The 20,397-nt window shown below is 40.8% G+C and overlaps 1 long non-coding RNA gene across 4 annotated transcripts; it reads left to right on the top strand.

Moving 5' to 3' along the window:
• Positions 1-12,863: 12,863 nt before the first annotated feature.
• On the top strand, positions 12,864-19,463 carry LOC119907440. 4 transcript variants are annotated; one of them, XR_005445106.1, is made up of 4 exons: positions 17,564-17,627; positions 17,740-17,804; positions 17,918-18,017; positions 18,802-19,463. It is a non-coding gene; the product is annotated as an uncharacterized LOC119907440 (long non-coding RNA). The 4 variants fall into 4 exon arrangements; XR_005445107.1 differs by lacking the exons at positions 17,564-17,627; positions 17,740-17,804 and adding an exon at positions 12,864-12,950; XR_005445105.1 differs by lacking the exon at positions 17,564-17,627 and having other exon boundaries at positions 17,637-17,804.
• The last annotated feature ends 934 nt before the right edge of the window (positions 19,464-20,397 follow it).

Below are 20,397 nucleotides of genomic sequence, written 5' to 3' on the forward strand. Positions count from 1 at the left end.
GTCCCTGAATTGAGACACAGCTCATGTGTTCGCTGGATACAACAGGAGCTAGCTAAAACTGCCAACACTAGCACTGGCACACACACCACAGCATAGTTAGTTATCTGGCCAGCTAGGTAGCATGTGCATCCTTGCTAAGCTAGACAAAAGGAGAGGTTACTGTAACAACCTCTAATTGCAGAATTATTGTGACATTTTTGTTGCTCTAGCTAACGGGAGCTTACTGGCTAAATTTGTCAGCAGCTGTTGCTTAAGGGAGGCAGGGGTGATGACAGAGGTTATCTTTAACGATTTCCTAAATAATTTGACAGTGTATTTTCATTTATATATTTTACACAATTTATCCATATGATTAGTTATTAACACTTTGGGGCTCCTTACTGTTGAACATGTTGTTTTGTTTAATTAAGCAACTGTTTTTCACTTTGCATTAGCTGGATAAGCTTCATACTGTAGCCTACATTCTTTAGAGAATTAGTGTGCAGGTTAGAGAGGTTGCAGCTCAAGAGGCAGTTTAAGGTTCAGACACAGATCTTACTTTAAGAACATGATCATTATCCAATTCAAGCATTTATGAATTCTGAATATCAGCTACATATTGAAGGAATCGCTTGCAGTTGAATTTTTTTTTACAAGCTATGGCCAGTCAAATCCTAAAATAAATCTTCTCCTGTCCTCTCCCCACTGTCATGAGCTCTGCCAGAGTTAGGTGAATTTAATCAAATGATTCTCTGTAAACGAAACCTCTCATTAGACCCACTCAGTCAAAGAAATATGGCGTATTGATATGGACAGCAGTCAGTTGCTACCCTCAAGTGCTGTTATAATTAAATTCACCTTTATTCCTTTTACCATTAGCTGTTGACATGGTGTCCATGCTCTCCGCTGTCTTGCCTCAAGATACATCCACTAATGGTTACATCTCAGCAACTGTGTGTAGTATTACTGGAAATAGATAACCAATCTGATTTGCCTATTGGATGATGTAATATGAGCCAAGAGATCCTCTGATGTACAACACATAAGAGTAAATGGACTTCAATGATAGATGCATGTTTTACCTGAAACAGGAATGTAGAAAGTGACATTTCTGTCAGTGACAGAAATGTAGAAATTATATTTCATATAAGTCATAGAAAGATATGACTTGTTGTTTTTAAGGTTTTTCTGTCCTTCCTTCCATTCTTCCTCTTGAGGACACTGCGTCATTGAGATATTGTGGTGCTGTTGTGTGTGGGCTTTCTGCTGATTAAACTCGCTAACACCCATTTGTCATATCAACACTAGAGCACTGGGATACAGAGACAGGTTTGTGTAAGTCAACTTGTGAGGCTATGAATTGGCAATCACTATCTCTAGGAATCACATTCATGTTTGATGATTCAAAAGTGCACATTTTGGGGAAAGTACAATGGCAACGTTGTGTGCTAGTGTAAGAAAAGTATTTTATGTAGCAAGGTGGCATTTAAGGGTGAGGATGTCAGAGTATGTTGCACCTTCATGCAGGAGACCTGAGTTTGCTTCCCATTGCAGACCAACAATTGATCTTCTTCTTTAACAATAACTACAATGTTTTCTCTTTTTTCTTAGCTCCCTTAAGCTTTATTAAGACCTACTGCAGAAGCTACAAAGCTACGCTGTAGTCCACTCCATAGCTGTGTGCTTCCTCAAAAATGTATCTATACATTGAGGCTATGGTGGCTACAGAGACCACATGGAGGCATGTGATTAGTCAGCATGGACTGCCTATGTTTTCTCCTACATGTTTCTGATGCTGGTAGTGACAGCTGAGAGCATCAGGTTGGCTGAGAGTGAGGACAGGTGCTCATTATCACAGTGAATGAAACGAGATCCCTTCCAGACATGTTTCAGAACACAAAGACACTGTGCTTTGAATAATAATTTGTGTCTAACATGGGTTGTCCTCAAAAAAAACTTTCAATTACCTCATTAAAAATTTCCTAAAATGACAGAATCTATAAACATGAAATTGTTCATTTCATCAAGTTAAATTGCTGGATACAAGATGTCTCCTAGTTTTCTGAAAAGTCCATTCTCAGTTTATGTACAATGGAGGCTTCAAGTTCCAACACCACACTAAATGTAAATTTGCTGTCCCCTCAAAATAATAGATCACACAGCCATTAATTTCTAAACCGCTAGCAGCAACAGTGAGTACACCCCTAAGTGAAAATGTCCAGATTGGGCCCAAAGTGTCAATATTTTGTGGCCACCATTATTTTCCAGCACTGCCTTAACCCTCCTGTTGAGTTCACCAGAACTTCATAGGTTGCCACTGGAGTCCTCTTCCACTCCTCCATGACAATATCAAGGAGCTGGTGGATGTTAGAGACCATGCGCTCCTCCACCTTCTGTTTGAGGATGCCCCACAGATGCTCAAAAGGGTTTAGGTCTGGAGACATGCTTGGCCAGTCCATCACCTTTACCCTCAGCTTCTTTAGCAAGGCAGTGGTCGTCTTGGACATTATTCTGTCTATATTTTGCACATGTCGTACATTTTGCATAACATGCAGAAACTGTAAATTTGGAACAGTAATTTTGTACTAAACTCTGTCTCTCATAACATCACAACAAGTAACGATAACCAGAAAATACAGTGAGAATAGTTTCAAGTAAATTTCCCTCTAACAGGAAGAAACTGTTTTTAGTTTTGTTCTTGATAATGCATACAGAAAGGGTTATATGGAATATGCTGATAAAATGTGGTTAAAATGGTTGGAAGAATGGCCACTCTGCTGTGTCTAAGCTTTCAAATTCATCTCAGTGTCCTGAAAAACACTCCCTCAGTTAGATACAGCAAAGAAGAGCTTTAGCGGATGGCTGCAAGAGGAATGAAGACTATGACAATTCTGCTGCAGATGGATTACGCCCTGATGTCCAAAGTCAGGTGGAAGGTTTCCATGGACTTTAATCCCAGTCGGATTTTGGTTTATTTAAAACCTGAGGAATCACTGAGGGTATGCCAGACAACAACAGAACACAGGTAAAAACAGTTACATGAGCGGAACAGTTTTTAATCATGGTTTTTAAGTGACCTATAGGTACAAAAGTGTGTGCAGCACAAAAACTAAAAGCAGTTTTCCCAAATATAGTGTTTGCACGCAGGACTTAGAGCATTAGCCAATTGCTTGAGCGAGTATTTTAGGGCCATTATAAATAAATAGAAACCAATCCCTGTCACGTCTTACTGTTAGAGATGCCCACCCAACCTGTTCATACAAGATGCAATGATGAGTAGAATAACTGTCAAGGTTTTAAATCTATTTATGCGGTGACACTTTTTTTTTTTCCTTCCCAACTTCTCCCAACGCCCTCAGAGCTACCGTTGATGGTATTTTGAAGATTGGAAGACTTAAATCTCATCAAGACTTCTGGGGGAGATTAAGAGTAACACTTTGGGTTTTCCAAGCTGATCCCTGAACAGCCTGCGGTGCGGATGCCAGCGTATCTGCAATCTGTGTCATTAGGACAAACACAATCAAGCGTCTGGCCTGGGTTCACCTCAGCATCTGATGCAAACGACGAAAACACGGCACATTTTACCCATCTAACACCCTTTCCATATTTAGTGTGATTCTTTTTTACTTTTAAGTAGCGCTGGGCAACAATTAAAACTTTTAATCGCGATTAATCGCACAGTTATGCGCATTGTATTGTATTGCCTTAGCGCTGCTTTTACACAGACTGAGGCACTGGGTGGGGATCTCTGGTACTGCCTTAGAGTGGTTTTCATCCTACCTGTCCAATAGGAAATTCTGCGTGTCTGTAAACAACTATGTCTCTTCGTTCTGTCCAGTTAAATATGGTGTGCCTCAGGGGTCGGTCATTTTGTTTTCCTTGTATCTGCTTCCCCTTGGACATATTATCCATAAACATGGTATTTCTTTTCATATGTATGCTGATGACACACAAATATACTTGCCCGTCAGATCCACAGACCCTGGAATGCTGAGTTCACTTAACAACTGCCTTTGTGAAGTTAAAAAATGGATGTCAAATAATTTCCTCCAGCTGAACTCAGACAAAAGAGAAATCCTGGTCATTGGGTCCCAGCAGATGGCAAAACAAATACTGCCATCTGATGGTTCCCTAGTAAATCACATTAAGCCTGTGGCAAAGAACCTTGGTGTTTGGTTTGATAGTAATTTAGCTTGTTCAATCATGTTTTTATCAACTTAGAAATACAGCAAAAATTCGATCTATGTTAAGTTTTAAGGACACCAAGACCATTTTACACGCCTTCATCTCATCACGCCTGGATTATTGCAACAGTCTTTTCACTTGTTTAATCCAAAAATCTACTGATCGACTCCAGACTGTCCAGAACTCAGCTGCCAGGCTTTTAACCAGAACAAAAAAATATGACCATATCACCCCTGTTTTAGCTTCATTACACTGGCTCCCAGTATGTTTTAGAATTGACTTGAAAATTTTATTGATAGCTCTTCATGGCCTCTCGCCTTGTTATATTTCTGAACTTTTAGTCCCATACACACCAGCACGTACCTTGAGATCCTCGGGCAGAGGTCTGTTGTCTGTTCCAGAGTCTTGACTGAAAACTAAAAGGGACAGAGCGTTTGCTGTCAGGGCCCCGAGGCTCTGGAACAGCCTGCCCGAGGAAATCAGGTCGGCTGAGTCAGTGAACTCTTTTAAGTCCCTTCTTAAAACATACTTTTATAGGAGAGCCTTTCCCGATCTAATTTGACTTTATTTTATCCCTTTTATTTTATTCGATTTTACTTATTTTATATTTATCTTAAAAGTGTATTTTAGTCTTTTCAATGTTTTCTTGCTTTTATCATGTATTGTTATTTGTATTATTGTCTTTTGTGTATTATTGTCTTTACACTTGTTAAAGCACTTTGTAACTTGTTTTTGAAAAGTGCTCTACAAATAAAGATTATTATTATTATTATTATTGCGCACTTTTAATTTAAATGTACTGCTATATACACAAAAGTGCAATAACATGTTGTTTGCAAACTCTTTAAACAAATAAGGTGCTTTTTACCAGCAGTATTCCCTTTACACAGTAGCAATAAAATATTTCTTGTAAATCTCAACTTAAACATTAATGTAATCAAATCAAACTTTAAACCAAAGCTATTTGCCACTGGCAGGGCATTACCTTTTATCTAGCTTGTTAAAACAAGTAAGAGTCCAGAGCCACGATCATAGCATAACAGGAACCTTCTGAGCAACAGGTTAACAGATATGAATCCGTTTTCTTGTTTTTTTATCTGAACAGGTATCAGCAGAAACATTTTCTTTTATCAGGGAGCAGCATAAACACTCTATGTTCAGTAGCAAGTGTCGCTGTTAGAGTGAGGTAAAGTGGTCACCTCACGCACACGCCTGCCCACTGCCAGAGTTGAATTCTCTTGAACTTTTTGTATGCGATGCGCAGCACAAATCACTGGAAGAGAGACTGATCCTCGCTGTTTGTGAGTTTCCAGAATCTATTACTGTTTACTAAATAGGACATCAACGGGAGGGAATTCGCATGGCAGAGCCGCAAAACTAGATGAAGGCCAGATAAATGTAGCCTATAATTTTAACTTAAATAACTAACTAAATAGGCTAAATAGGCTACAGCTGTGTAGTGCACAGAAGCTTTTGACATGGTTACTATCCATAGAGTGCCTGCCGGTCATTCGCGGAACCTTGTCTCCCTTTCTGATTACCAGAGCAAAGAGCAACCCCGCGGGGCCAAGCGACTACGTTGTGATTTTAAGAACATTCCTAAGACCGACATCTTCGCCAGTACTAATCAGCATACAGTGTGTAGCTATCCACTTCACTATGGCATTTGATCGCTTGTCTTGCCTTTGTTTATCTACTTCTCCCACACGCTGCATTCAGCGTAGTCTGCCGAAGCTTCCCTCCGCTGCTTGTTTGAGTGGGTGATTAGCAGGCTGATCAACATCCCACCCCTCCTGTGACCCATGGTTTGACTGTATGTGTATTCAGAGCCAGTGAGCAACGGACTTTCAAAATAATAATAATAACTGCGTTAACGTGCGATAAAATAATTGTCTATGTTAATTAATTAATGAGTTAACACGATAATAACGCGTTAACTTGCCCAGCCCTACTTTTAAGGTGTTATCAGCTTGCTATCTGATGTGCTGTACACAATAACAATCAGAAGGTTATTCTGTAGTGCAAGAAAACACAACTCTGGCTCACTCTCCCTCACGGACCACCCAGGATTAAAAAACCCTGATCTGGAGTGCAGATTAGCATTAGGATGAGCATATGCTGTTTGTTTCGGTCATGTGAAGCATCACTGACATCTCAGATTTATCCTCCAATCGGCCGACAGGATATTACACGTCATATTAACAAGGAGCTTGTCAACAAACAAAACAGCAAATACATAAACAGCAGGCTTACTGTATGTTTCAGGGGAGCTGTGCTTAGCAGATGAAAATAAAGAACTTTAAACCCTGCTCTTACACACAGTTAAAAGGGATTTATTTCTTTTTTGCCCTCTCAACCCTTCTCAATACACACAAACAAACACTTGTGTGTGTTTAGTTGGCCTAGGGAGGCATAAAAGAAAGCAGGAGTCAAAATGTGCCATGCTAAGGGAGGAGAAGACTAATTTTAATCTTCTCAAAGAGGCTAACCTGCAGCTTTTTCCTCAGACGCCATCTGATTTTAAAATCTTCAGCAGATGAAAAAGACAAAAATGTTAAAAGGGAAGCTAACAGCCCAAAATAGGGCTTTGCTTGTTTGCTTGTGCCGCTTGGAAGAAAGACTGACATCCGCCTGCAACACGGAAACAAGTGATGTGTCGTCCCGTAATTGAATTCCTGTCAGATTTTCTGAATGTGCTCTCTGTCAGCTTGTCAAGACGTTGTCATCCGCACATCTTCCAAAACTTTCATTATGCCTGTTAGTGTGCCCACACACTTGTGCCCACACGGAAGACACAGTTATGCATGCATACATATGCACACCCACGAACCATTTAAAATGCTGTTTTCCTTTCAGCTACAGTACTAACCCCGACCATCCGTTTTCTGCTGTGGTGGTCTTTATTCAAAGCCGTGTCTGACGTATGCTAGTTAGAGTGTCATCCAACTTCCCAGTGATTCACTCCGGGACCACAGATGGAAGCAGCCCCGGCCGGCTTTGCCTTTTTTGATGCCTTCACAATTTGCAAACACCACACCATCAAGACGTTTTAGCGAGCTCTAGCCTTATAAGGCAAGGCAAGGCCAGTTTATTTGTATAGCACATTTCAACAACAAGGCAATTCAAAGTGCTTTACATAAAACATAAAAGCAACATAGGGAAATAGAAAAAAATACACATTAAAATATAATTTTTAGTTAAATAGGAAATAAAAACAGGGTAAATCTGGACAGTAAAAGTCACAGTGCAGTGTACAATATTAATCTACAGCCTTAAATTTAATTTAATTAAAGGCAGTGGTAAAAAGAAAAGTCTTCAGTCTTGATTTAAAAGAATTGACATAAAGGCTCCACAGAGGTGGCGACCGGTTTTATTTTGTTTGCTGCCATTCTGCCAAGAATGGACTGAGTGCAGTTTGCATTTTGGTGTCAAGCAGGGAACACAGGCAGATTAAAGGAGGGATTCTGAAAAAAAAAAAAATCAAACAGCCACACAAATTGATTTTTCTGGGATTGAGAAAGAAATTATATCATTCTTCTTTCATGTGCGCTGTGATTTTGTTAAATAGGTCTGCCTTGAGTTTTGTCTCGCTTCCAAAACCTAAATTCACCCCTGCCAGGGGTACTGGCACATGAATGAATAGCACGTATAAATCAAGAATGCTGTATGCCCACTTCAGGTGTCAGGAGAAAAAATATGGAACTTAATGAGAGCTCTTTTGTCAAGACACACAATCTCGCCAAACGTGATCACGCACTCACGTTGTTAGCAACCCCGGCATAGACAGTAAGCAGAGAGAGTAATGAGAGCATTGCAGTCTCTCTGGCCATAGACTGATGGGCCGGGGAACTCATTGCATTAGGAAGAGAGGGATGGAGGAGTAGAGCACTACACAGTGAAATAGTCACCACACACACACCAGTGGAAATGCATCCCACAAACACAAATTACCTGCCAACATCAATCCCAGCTCCTGTATGTCACATTTATGTGAAAGGTTAAACAGAAACAAATGGTTGATTTGGCCCGGAGCTTGGCAGGGGACAGACTCGCTGGGTGATCCCAGGACAGACGTGACCACATTCAAAAGGGGCGCAACTGTGTGTGCTTTTACTGCTGATTTAATAGCCACGTTAGATGCAGATAAATTATTGAGTTTATCTGCATCTAAACCACAACTATGCCTGTAAAAGTTGTTTTCTTTCCAGATGCAGTTTACTGTGATACTTCTCTGAGTTTGAGAAGAACCTCAGTTTACCAGAACTGCTGCTGACAGCTCACAACTTTGCCAGTAGATTCAGAGATTTTTCACACCCACATAGCAACAATCTCTCTAAAATAGGAAACAATGTGACACTTAAGGTGTGAGGTGGCAAACTGGTAGATTAGGTACTTATGCACTACATATAAATAAATCATCCCTGGTAGTCTAATCTGTGCATCTGTTTCAGCACTAGGTCCTTTCATTCAAAGCAAGTGGCTAAAGCAAATATATGTACACAAATGATAATACAGTGTAAACAGTTACAGTGATCAACCGCTTAAGCTTGGGACAGAATCATTCCCATACAAATGCTGTTAAACTAATTTGCTTATCATAATCAAGTAATCCGCTTACTGTGTTAATTTTTGCAAGCTATCATAGGCATAGGCTCTCTTCTATCTCATTTGTACAAGGTTGTGGGACTGCAACAGTGTATTTTAAACGACTATACCTGCCTGCTCTCCCAACATAAGTTCAGTGTGTGTGAGTGTGCATGCGCTTGCTGTGCAAATCTTCCTCTATTGTACTCAAATTGCCCTGGCTCAGTGAGTTATTTTGCCTTCCCGTTCCTGCACAGAAATGTTTAAATCAGTAAATGGCGAAGCTGTCCGTTTCATTACTTTATATGGACAGAGCTGCCAACTCTGACGCATTGAGCGTGCGAGTCACGCAATTGACACTTTTCACACGCCCTCACGCCATACAGGCACATTTAAAGAGGTTACTTCCCCAAACACAGACACAAAGAGGAGGAAAGACTAAATCATGAAGGAAATTTAGTGTTTCTGTTTATATATCCTAAAAATATTCTGCCATAAAATGGTGCAGAAATTAAGAGTTTAATGCTAATTTTTTGCTGGGGAAGGACACCCAGACCCCACTATAAACATAAGTAGCCTCTACATTGCTAAAGGAAAACCTACGCTCTTGCTTATTATGAACTTTAATAGTCCATACATTCTCTAAAATGCAAAGAAATACAGTTTCTGGTTTGACACATAGGTTCTGGGGGAAAGACTCCCAGATACCTGGTTAGGTTTGGTCCAAATTAGTCCGTGAAGACAAGGGCATGCAGTTCAGCTTGATGCTGATGTCTGGAGGTTGGCAATTATGCTGATCACACTGATCTGACCATGATTATTGACTTGGCTTTTCATCTACACACTTTTAAACTGTGAATATGGCTGTTGAACTAAAAAAAAAAAATCCTGAGGATTAAAGAAGGATTACCCGACTCCTGTGATGGGATATGACACAGGAGGCCTACCTACTCATAAAATTAACTGATCTCCAATACCGAATCTCACCCCAAACTAAATGAAAAGTTGGTAGCCCTGATATGAATTATAGTGAAAAGTTTTTCTTGTGGTAAGCAATAGCGACATGTAGGGATTTCGATAAACTGTTTCAATACCTTACCTGTGCTTTTGACATGGGCCTACTGAACCATTATTTTGAGTAAATCTTTTATTAGTGGTTGCAGATACTTCATACTACTCACATATGTGTCTGTTATAGATGAAGCTTCAGCCAGGAAATGTTAGCTTAGCCTAGCATACACATTGGAAGCAGGGAGAAAACAGCTCTGGACTTTATATGGATTAAACCAATGAGATATGAGAACATGTTAACTAGTGAGCTTTAGAGGTCCTGTTGGCCAGATTTTGTTGCTTTCAGACCAACCTGAGCTAGCTGTTTGCCCAGCTTCTTTTTGCATATTTTTTGCTAAGCTAAGCTAACCATCGCCTTCATATTTAGCTTATGGGCACAATAGAGGTACAAATCTCCTTTTTTAACTCTTGGCAAGAAAGCAAGAAAACATTTTTTCTAAATAAATATAAGTAAAGAAATACAGTAATTTGCAATAAGCTGCAATTTGCCATGTGTCAGATGTACAGCTCATGCACACTGAGCTTTTGTAAAATTCAAGCTTTAATTTTGTTGATTGCAGGTAAAAGTGTGTAGAACTGACAGTTACTCTCATTCACTCTTACTGGCACCTTATTAACAAAACAATTGCTTGACTGACTTATTTTTCTTGACTCTTTGAGAACTAAGCCAAGAATGTGGGAGGCAAGCATGTTTTCAGTACATACTGTCACAAGTGAGTAGACAACATTTCTCACAAGTTAAATATACAACTGCTGGTAGCAACTTCATGAAGGTTCAACTGATGTTGACTTCTTACATTGGAAATGGATGCACACAGCAGCAGAGAAATGGAAATTAATCACCTTGGAGGTCAGTGTGAGGATGAGTAGGCGGTGTAGTTTGATGATGTACTTTTTGTCTTTCTCAGATACTAAGGCTGACCTACCTACTTATACTAAACTACTACTGCTACGACTGCTGCTGACACTATTGTACTTAATGGAATTATAATAACAATAATAATAAACTTTATTTATAGAGCACCTTTCAAAACAGGGTTTACAATGTGGTTTAACGAAAGTGTGAAACAAAAACACAAAATAGCACCATCTATTAAAAGATTACATAGAATAAACAATACAACATAAAACACAGTAACAAAAAGTGGGTTTTAAGAAGAGACTTAAATGAAATTAAATAGACTTAGCTATCCTAATATCATCTAGAAGGTTGTTCCAAAGTCTAGGGGCTTTTATGGCAAACGCTCTGTCACCTTTGTTTTTTAGTCTGGATTTCAGAACCACCAGGAGAGCAGCATTAGAGGATCTCGGGGCCCGTTACAGCACGTGGGGAGTTAAAAGGTCAAAAATATAGCGTGGGGCCAAATCATTACGGACTTTAACAGTGATAAATAAAATATTAAAACCAACTCTAAAACTAACAGGCAGCCAGTGCAAAGATTACAGGACAGGTGTAATGTAATTTATTTAGTAAATAATGGTCCCATTTACAGGAAAATAGATGATAAGGCTTTAGGGCGGGACTACCTTGAGACTGAAGTCGCTACCAGGGTGACCTTTTAATCAGGATAGAGGTGACTTGTATGCACTGCACTGTGTAAATTTAACCAGCGCCGTTGAACAAGCTTATTAGGAGTCGGCTGGAAGTACGTTTTGTTTTAAGCCTGTTTGTCTCTAATTAAAATCAGCATCCCGGTTAAACTCACAGTTAACATGAATTACAGATGCACCTAGCTACCCTGGCTTGCTAGCACCACCGCCTTGTGCAAATATCGTCACATCCGATGCCTGGTTGCAAAAAATCAACATGGTGGCTGCCAAACTGCCAAACTTGAGGCTTCAAAAGGGCAGTCCACCAAACAATGGATGACAGTGACTAAATCGTCTTCTTTTATACAGTCTATGGTTGAGCGACAGGGTGGAAGAGAGCAAAGGACCTACGGATGAGGTAATGCTCAGATTTTTTGAGTAAAGACTTTTAAACACTCAGTGGAAGTGTCTACAGAAAAGACGGGAGAGCCTCAGTGGCACGATTTACAATGAGAAAAAGCACCTTGGGATTAGAAATAATAGATTCAATGAGATTGGAAAAGTAGGTGTGTGTTTTTAACCTCTGCATTGAAAAGCTTTACCTTAAGGTCATTATGATGGCCACAGAGCTTAGAGCGAGGACATGTGTTTACTTTTCCTGGTCTTGAGTGGTGCAATTTCACCAAGGATGGAATTTCAGATGATAAAAAATAAAATGTGTTATGCCCATCTGATACCCGCTGATAATAAAGGCTGTATCTCACAGGGGATAGTGTTAAATGCTCTGCTACTATTAATTGGCAGAGGTAGCATTAAAAGACTCTAGACCGTAACTGGTGGGTGAGCTGCTAAAACAAGGCGGTAAAACCAAATCAAAACAAATAGAATAGTGATGACAAATACAAGGATCATGAAGAACATGTCAAGTCAGATAATGTAACAAAAAATCAGCTAGAATGAAAAACTTGTCATATCTGGGCAGGATTATTGATAAGAGCTCTGATAATTCATTTATAAAGCCAAAAGAAGATTTGAGGGGGTCTCTAGAATAGAAGGCACAGACATTGGGTATTCCGCTTAAAAACAAATGATAGTGCCTCAAAAAAGGAAAACAGTCCTAAATCAATATATGAAAGATTGATCTTTTCTCTGAAGAAACCACTGACCCTGTGGAGTGTTGTTGCAAAACAAATTATGTGTCATCCTCGAGGTCTAACAAACGTGTTGAATGCATATCTGTTGTCGTGGCAGCCAGGCTGACGGTGAGTGTCCTGTTTATTTCTCTTTTTGCTTGTGATTCTGTTTTCCCCTGGTGTTTTCCTGTACTCTGCCTGCCTCCCTGTGTCTCATCCCCTGCGTGTGCTCTCCCCCTCTCTCTCCCTCCACTCCTGAGCCCAGCCAACGACCCGCACCTGCACCTTGTCAGCCACCTCCTCTGCCTGCCACACCTGCCAGCAATCAGCCTCATCTCTGACAGTACTTCTACCCTGGTTCTCCAGTCAACCCCTGCTTGGTCGTCATTGCTCCTTACCCGGTGCCATGTCACCACTCAACCTCTGAGCATTCTGCGTCATTTCTGTTTCCCTGTAGGGGAAAGTGGGGTGAGTTGTGCCAGTCAAAGTGACTTTAAAGTGAGGCCATGACAGTAATGCCTTCAACTTAAGGATATATATATATATATAAACTTTGGATCTGAAACAAATTGCTTCAGAAATATAGCTCTTGGGGAAAAAAGTGGTCTCGTGGCACAACTTGCCCTTGGTGCAGGGCAAATTGTGCCTATGGGGGAATACGTTGGGGTAAATTGTGCCAGTGATTTCTGAAGTAAAATGGAACATTTTAATGTTATGAACTGTAATGCTATATAAAAGCAAGACAAATTCAATACAAAATTACTCCTTTAAGGCTTATTTAGATATTGTCACCCTACTTAACTGTTTTTGTAGTTTTTGGGAAAACACAAAACTTATACACATGAGATTTGTGAATCATTTCAGGCAAAGAGGCTTTGGCAATAGATGCCTGACCGACATAGAACGCTGTCAATTATGTAACATAAGAATAAAGTGACTAGGCTAATTTCTAAACATCCTATTGGGACTTGGGCCGCTTAAAAACTTAATAAAACTTATCTTTAATAACATGGCGCAAACTGAAATCAGTGTTAGCTAAATTAAACAAATGGCAGGTAGGCCTATGTCAAACACTGAGGCATGCCCATCTCCTCACTTCTTCTCCAGATTATCCCCTGTGAGTATGTAGGTCTAGGTGGTCTGGATCTGGCCTACTACTTAACATCCCACTTGTCAATGCTGCAGGAGAATATAAACTTCTGCTCCCTTCTAGCTGTACAAAGTTTTTGGGGTGTGGGTAATCTCTTGAGCACATCACCTCTAGGGATGACTCATCATTCTCTTTAAATGTAAAGATGGGCTTTCCATCCAGACTTCTTATGTGTATGTAACAGTGTAATATGTTGAAAATCATAAGTGGGGGTGAGTTGTGCCACTGGCACAACTTGACCCAGGCCCACAAGTTTGAAAAACTAGCATGATCCAGCAGTTGAGAGCTAACATCATGCTAACTCTATAGACTCATTGCGTAGCCTGCTAAAGCACTGAAACATGTGTGAAATGTTTTCAAATGTATAATTGTTCAGACACCAATCAAAAAACCTTAATCATAGAAATTTTACTTTGAAAAACAGTTTTTGGAGCTAAAATGTGCTTACCTCTCATGCCATGTGTCTCTTCGGAGGATGAGTAAAATGGATGGCTTTTCAAAATTATGTGGTGACATGACAATTACAATCTCTTTTTTTTTCTGCATTATGCACTCTTACGCTTGAGCCTGGGGCCCTCAGGAGGCTGCAGGTTCAACATTAGTTTGAGGTAAATTGATTAATTGCAAATGAGGTTAGTGATGCTGTTTACACAACTAATGCTTATAAACCAAAAAAGTAGCTTTTAAGGTAAAACCTGCATTATGACATAACCTTGAAGCATCTTTTTCAGCAACTAACCCCTGGCCCACCTGACTACTCCTACTAAACTAACTTCTATTGTTCATACTAAACCAACCTTTACTGCTCACACTAAAACTACTAATATAAGTACTTCTAATAATTATTACTACAGTACTGCAACACCTACTTCTACTACTGTGGCTAATGCTGCAAATTCTACAGTTGCCATTTGAATTGTTAATATCAAACTAATTGAAGCAGGATTATTACTAATACACTACCCCACCGGTGTAATGCCTGCCTATGCTGAAGGTGATTGATTTGTGACTAAGACTTGTGCTCAAGGAACTGCAATAATCAAATGAGCCCTGTAGTTAAAATTTTCACCCCCGCAGATACAGAAACATGCTGGCATTTCCAGCGTGCTGGCTCATCCCTTTCCCCTTTTCATTGAGACCTATTTTTTTCAGCTCAGCCAGATTAGATGTACTGATGCTCTGACTCAAAATGTTATTGACGTCTTTGATGAGTTAATTACACATTTGCATAAAGGCCAGGGCAACAGCGGAAGTGAATCACTAAAGTGTACAGTAATGGGTCTATACCCCCTCCCTTCCGCTACGCACGTCTCTCCTCCTCAGCCCGGAGTTTATTGTCACGTCATTAGAAATGGCAATTTATTCCCTTAATAGACATTGAGAGGTGTTGTTAAACGTGTTGAACACAAAGATGAGTGACACTAAAGCAAAAGGCTCCTGTTGACAAGCAAATCAGCTATGAAAAAACTGGTTTGTTGATGTAACATAATGGATGAGTGCCTTGTCATATATACAGTATGTCAGTGACCCTAAACAGTACTGTGTTGACTGCTGAACCCCGCCATCAAAAACAGTTATTAGCCTTACCAAAACAAAAAATACACAAGCTAAAGTGTTTTTTTGCTTGCTCATACATATGCTGTAAAAAAGTCAGCCAAAGCTGGCCCGCCAGCAATAATATCTGGTTCGTGGCCAGATTACTTTGATAGCAGCAAAAAATAATAATTAGAGCCGCTGGCACTGAAGCAGATCTCAGTCATGAGAGCAAAAGTTACTCACATAACCACTTCCTCTTATGTGATTGTGTCTACAAAATAAAGGCATGAGAAAATTTTTGCAGCAGTGCTTTGTTGTGTTTAATTGAGAGATTTTACTTTGAAAAGTTCTGAAGGACATTCAAGAGTCTCTCGCTTGATTGACACAACTCTAACGAAAACAGGGCGGGAAAGGTGAGATGAGGTGAGATAAATCTGGCCTGATGCCAGACTTATTTGCCGACCCCTGCTGTAAACATTAGCATTTCCAGCTAACTAGCTTCAAACTACAGGAGCCTATATTTGTTATTTCCAAAGGCAAGGCGCATCATGTTGTTAGGTTATATTATTTAGTGGGGTTACTGCTTCAGCTAAAGAAATACCTGTTCAGGACTAGAACATCCACCCTGTGGGAGCCAAGATGCTACTGTATCAGAGTTTAACAATAGTGATCTGTCCTGCTCTGTATGTAGTTTGAGGAAGCTTACACTACAGCCAAACTCATCAGTTATTCCCCATCCTCAAATCCTCTTGTACAAGTTTGAATATGTACAATAATGCATAAAACAAACCACTTGCTTGACCATCTAAAGTATCTAAAGCATCCAAACCATCCAGTGGTTATATTAGAACAGAATATGTTTTAATTACATTTTTTATTCATAATACTGTGAAACCATGGCGGGCTCTACACTGTAATACACAAACAATGCTGTTTCATTATTTGATAATAAAGGGAACACTAAAATAACACATCCTAGATCTGAATGAATGAAATAAATTCATTAAATACTCCTTTCTTTACATAGTTGAATGTGCTGACAACAAAATCACACAAATTATCAATGGAAATCAAATTTATCCATCCATCTGGATTTGGAGTCACACTCAAAATCAAAGTGAAATCCACACTACAGGCTGATCCAATTTTGATGTAATGTCCTTAAAACAAGTCAAAATGAGTAGTGTGTGTGGCCTCCACGTGCCTGTATGACCTCCCTACAACGCCTGGGCATGCTCTTGATGAGGTGGCGGATGGTCTCCTGAGGGATCTCCTCACAGACCTGGACTAAAGCATCCGCCAACTCCTGGACAGTGTGTGGTGCAACGTGGCGTTGGTGGATGGAGCGAGACATGATGTCCCAGATGTGCTCAATTGGATTCAGGTCTGGGGAACGGGCGGGCATCAATCATAGCATCAATGCCTTCCTCTTGCAGGAACTGCTGACACACTCCAGCCACATGAGGTCTAGCATTGTGTTGCATTAGGAGGAACCCAGGGCCAACCGCACCCGCATATGGTCTCACAAGGGGTCTCTGGCGAGCACATGGAGGGCTGTGCGGCCCCCCAAAGAAGTGCCACCCCACACCATTACTGACCCACCGCCAAACCGGTCATGCTGGAGGATGTTGCAGGCAGCAGAACGTTCTCCACGGCGTCTCCAGACTCTGTCATGTCTGTCACATGTGCTCAGAGAGAACCTGCTTTCATCTGTGAAGAGCACAGGGCGCCAGTGGCGAATTTGCCAATCTTGGTGTTCTCTGGCAAATGCCAAACGTCCTGCACGGTGTTGGGCTGTAAGCACAACCCCCACCTGTGGACGTCGGTCACTCATACCACCCTCATGGAGTCTGTTTCTCACCGTTTGAGCAGACACATGCACATTTGTGGCCTGCTGGAGGTCATTTTGCAGGGCTCTGGCAGTGCTCCTCCTGCTCCTCCTTGCACAAAGGCGGAGGTAGCAGTCCTGCTGCTGGGTTGTTGCCCTCCTACGGCCTCCTCCACATCTCCTGATGTACTGGCCTGTCTCCTGGTAGCGCCTCCATGCTCTGGACACTACGCTGACAGACACAGCTCACTTGAGCCACTTGTGTGGGTTGTAGACTCCGTCTCATGCTACCACTAGAGTGAAAGCACCGCCAGCATTCAAAAGTGACCAAAACATCAGCCAGGAAGCAATGGAACTGAGAAGTGGTCTGTGGTCACCACCTGCAGAACCACTCCTTTATTGGGGGTGTCTTGCTAATTGCCTATAATTTCCAGCTGTTGTCTATTCCATTTGCACAATAGCATGTGAAATTGATTGTCAATCAGTGTTGCTTCCTAAGTGGACAGTTTGATTTCACAGGAGTGTGACTGACTTGGAGACACTTTGTGTTGTTTAAGTGTTCCCTTTATTTTTTTTGAGCAGTGTATTTTTATTTTGTATTTTTTAACTTCCAGGGCTGAGAAAGAATGTTGTAAGTAACATTATTAACATTGTACTACATTACAGAGAAAAACAAAACTGTAAAAAATAGCCTTTAAAATATACATTTTACAAGGGGAACAAGTCTGCTTGCTCCCCGGCAGTTTAGACCACCACTTCCTTATGACTCATCCCTTGACGGCTATGTTCCCATGGAAAGGGAGCTGAGGTAATTGATCTGTCAATATTGATTTGCCACAGTTTTAAGTTAGAAGAATATACTAGCAAACAATATATAATGGTCTAATGTTAATTCGTCCTTCTCATACATATTTTTTACAGCCTGACATATTTTACACTCCCACATCTGCTCTTGAGGTTTGCGATTTGTATATCCATCAACCAACAGGAAGATTAACCCCAACCTGCCATCTGTGTGAAGGTGGGCATCACATTGGGAAACATGGACATGGATTATTTTTTTAACAAAGCAACAAAATAGTATAATATAGTCAGTCAATAGAAATGTCTTTTCCTGTACTGTTACACAAGGTGTGTAGGGAGGAATATGGCGCTCAAATTGGTCCAGCCATTTAGGCAGCGCTACAAAATAAAGTGGAGAGCTACTATAGCAGTGTAGGGACAGCTGTGCCCTAATGGGAATGTCTTTCCCAGGGAGCACCTCTTGTTGTGGGTTCTCTCTTGATGAAAGTGCACCAAATGTAGCACAGTGGGGAGCTGTGCTGTTCATAGATTCCTCAGGCAATGTGGATGGGGAGAACTGCAGCTGGAGCGCAGATCATTGTTATAGATGTCTGTAGGGCAGAGAGGGGAGCTCTGGGGCGCCAGTTTCCTGATGCCACACTTCTCCTGTGCTCCTTCCGTCTGCTACAAGCAGTTTGGAGGTGGCTGTGGAGCAAAGAGAGTGGTGTGGACCACAGAGACAGACCACCTGTGTTCACAATACTCAAAAAATGATGTAATGCAAAGAGGTAGCCAAAGTTGATTAGTTATTTTATAGCGAAAATCCAGTTGCAGTCAGTGGAGAAGTAAGTTGTCTTATGTTTAACCATAGGACAGAAATTTCTGATCACATGACGATGCATTTGTTAATCCAGTGTAATAAAGTAATACTTTCACAGTTTTTTGTTTTTTTTTTTGCTATGCCATTACACATTTATGTATTTTCTATTTGTGCATGTGTTTCTTTTTTTGATCAATTGCAGGTACAAAAATACCTGAAGTACTATGAATGGCTGTACAACTGGAGGGAGCATTGGCCACTCAGTTATAGAGGCTGTCTTCTCACCAGAGGAAATAACAGCAACGTGTCATCAAGGACAAGATACAGCAGAGGACGAAGGCCTTCAATCCTCATCAGCTCTTCAACCTCCTGACACCAAGGCTGGAGACCTTTTATGAGACATGCATCGCTGATGTTGCCCTTGGACGCTGGAAATCATCGCAACTTCTAAATTCAGTATTTAATGGATCTTAACAGCTGTTATTAGTTGGCATGCTACAGGTTTTTCACAGAGGAATATATGCATGCACGCCACTTTAAAAGCAAATATATAGCAGCTTGTATTACTTATGTTTTGTGTAGATTGGGGAAAAGAAGTTTGTGGTGAATGGATCCACGCAAACCTATGTGGTGGACATGGAGTTGGAGCTGTGTTTGTGCCCTGCAGGACAAACTTGGGCGCCATGCAAACTCCAGGCAGCAGTGTCTGTCCAGCACTTTCCTTCCAACAAGCCCAGAGATGACAGCAGAACTGCTCAAGCAATTAAAGCCAATGTTTTCACAGTAACTGGTATAGTAAGACTTCCAATATTTCCTGTTTAAATTACACAATAAAGGTTAGCCAAAGCCAGAGAATTCATTCAATTCAAAGTCATTTAATTGTTTATTTGGGCCACCAATGCTGTGATTTTAGTGGCCACACTGTAGAATTTAGTGGTCAACCACTGGTCCATGGTTAATGTTGATCCCTCTTGAGCCCTATCTTGCACCCGGCGCAGAACTACGGCAAGCACGACGCAAGTGTCATTGTTAGTTTCCAGTTGATGCAGTTGTCATTTCCACTCCCAGCACCCACGTTGTGGAAGTAGCAAATGTACTTCTGCAAATCCATGCGCCCATGGAAGTGTTGGTCTTAAAATGAGGTGTGGTCAGGTGCATTGTTGGCGCATTGTACTACTCTTTAGGCAGCAGAAAGCCACGGCGCCACAGACCAACTAAAACCTGGTCTAAAGTCAATGGTGCAGTGTTTCTCTGCTATTTAAAGGGTGCATTATTCAGATAGTAAGATGATCCCCATTAAGAGACACTGTGCGCATTTACACATGAAGCACAGCAACGTAACTTCATTGATTATTTAAATCTCGAGACACGTCGACAGGATTGGTCATGATGCACTGGCAGCAGCCTCTCTAATCATTAAAGTAAATCATTAGGACACTCATACGTCAATACAACACACAATAAAGAAATCAGCTGGAAGATGGAGATGTGACTCATGACCAGTTTATCATAGTTTATAATAATGCAGTTGTAATGGGAATTCAAAACATATTGCATGTAACCCTGGACTCAGGGAGACTCATCTGTGATGTTGCATTGAATCTGTGTAAACGTAACAGTCAAAATATCTCTGTTCTCTGTATTATCCAGACTTCAGGGACAACGTGTCTCTGTAGGATGATATGATTGACCCTAAAGGTGGAGTGAGGATACAAATGTTTCATAGAGGAGAGGAGCATATTTAACATGGATCCATCTGTCTCTCTGTCACTGTTAACAAACTCCAGTCTGCAGTGTA

This window comes from Micropterus salmoides, unplaced genomic scaffold (genome assembly GCF_014851395.1).
Source record: "Micropterus salmoides isolate LMB-PRFRI ecotype aquatic unplaced genomic scaffold, ASM1485139v1 Ms_hic_scaffold_1, whole genome shotgun sequence".
Lineage (NCBI taxonomy): Eukaryota > Metazoa > Chordata > Actinopteri > Centrarchiformes > Centrarchidae > Micropterus > Micropterus salmoides.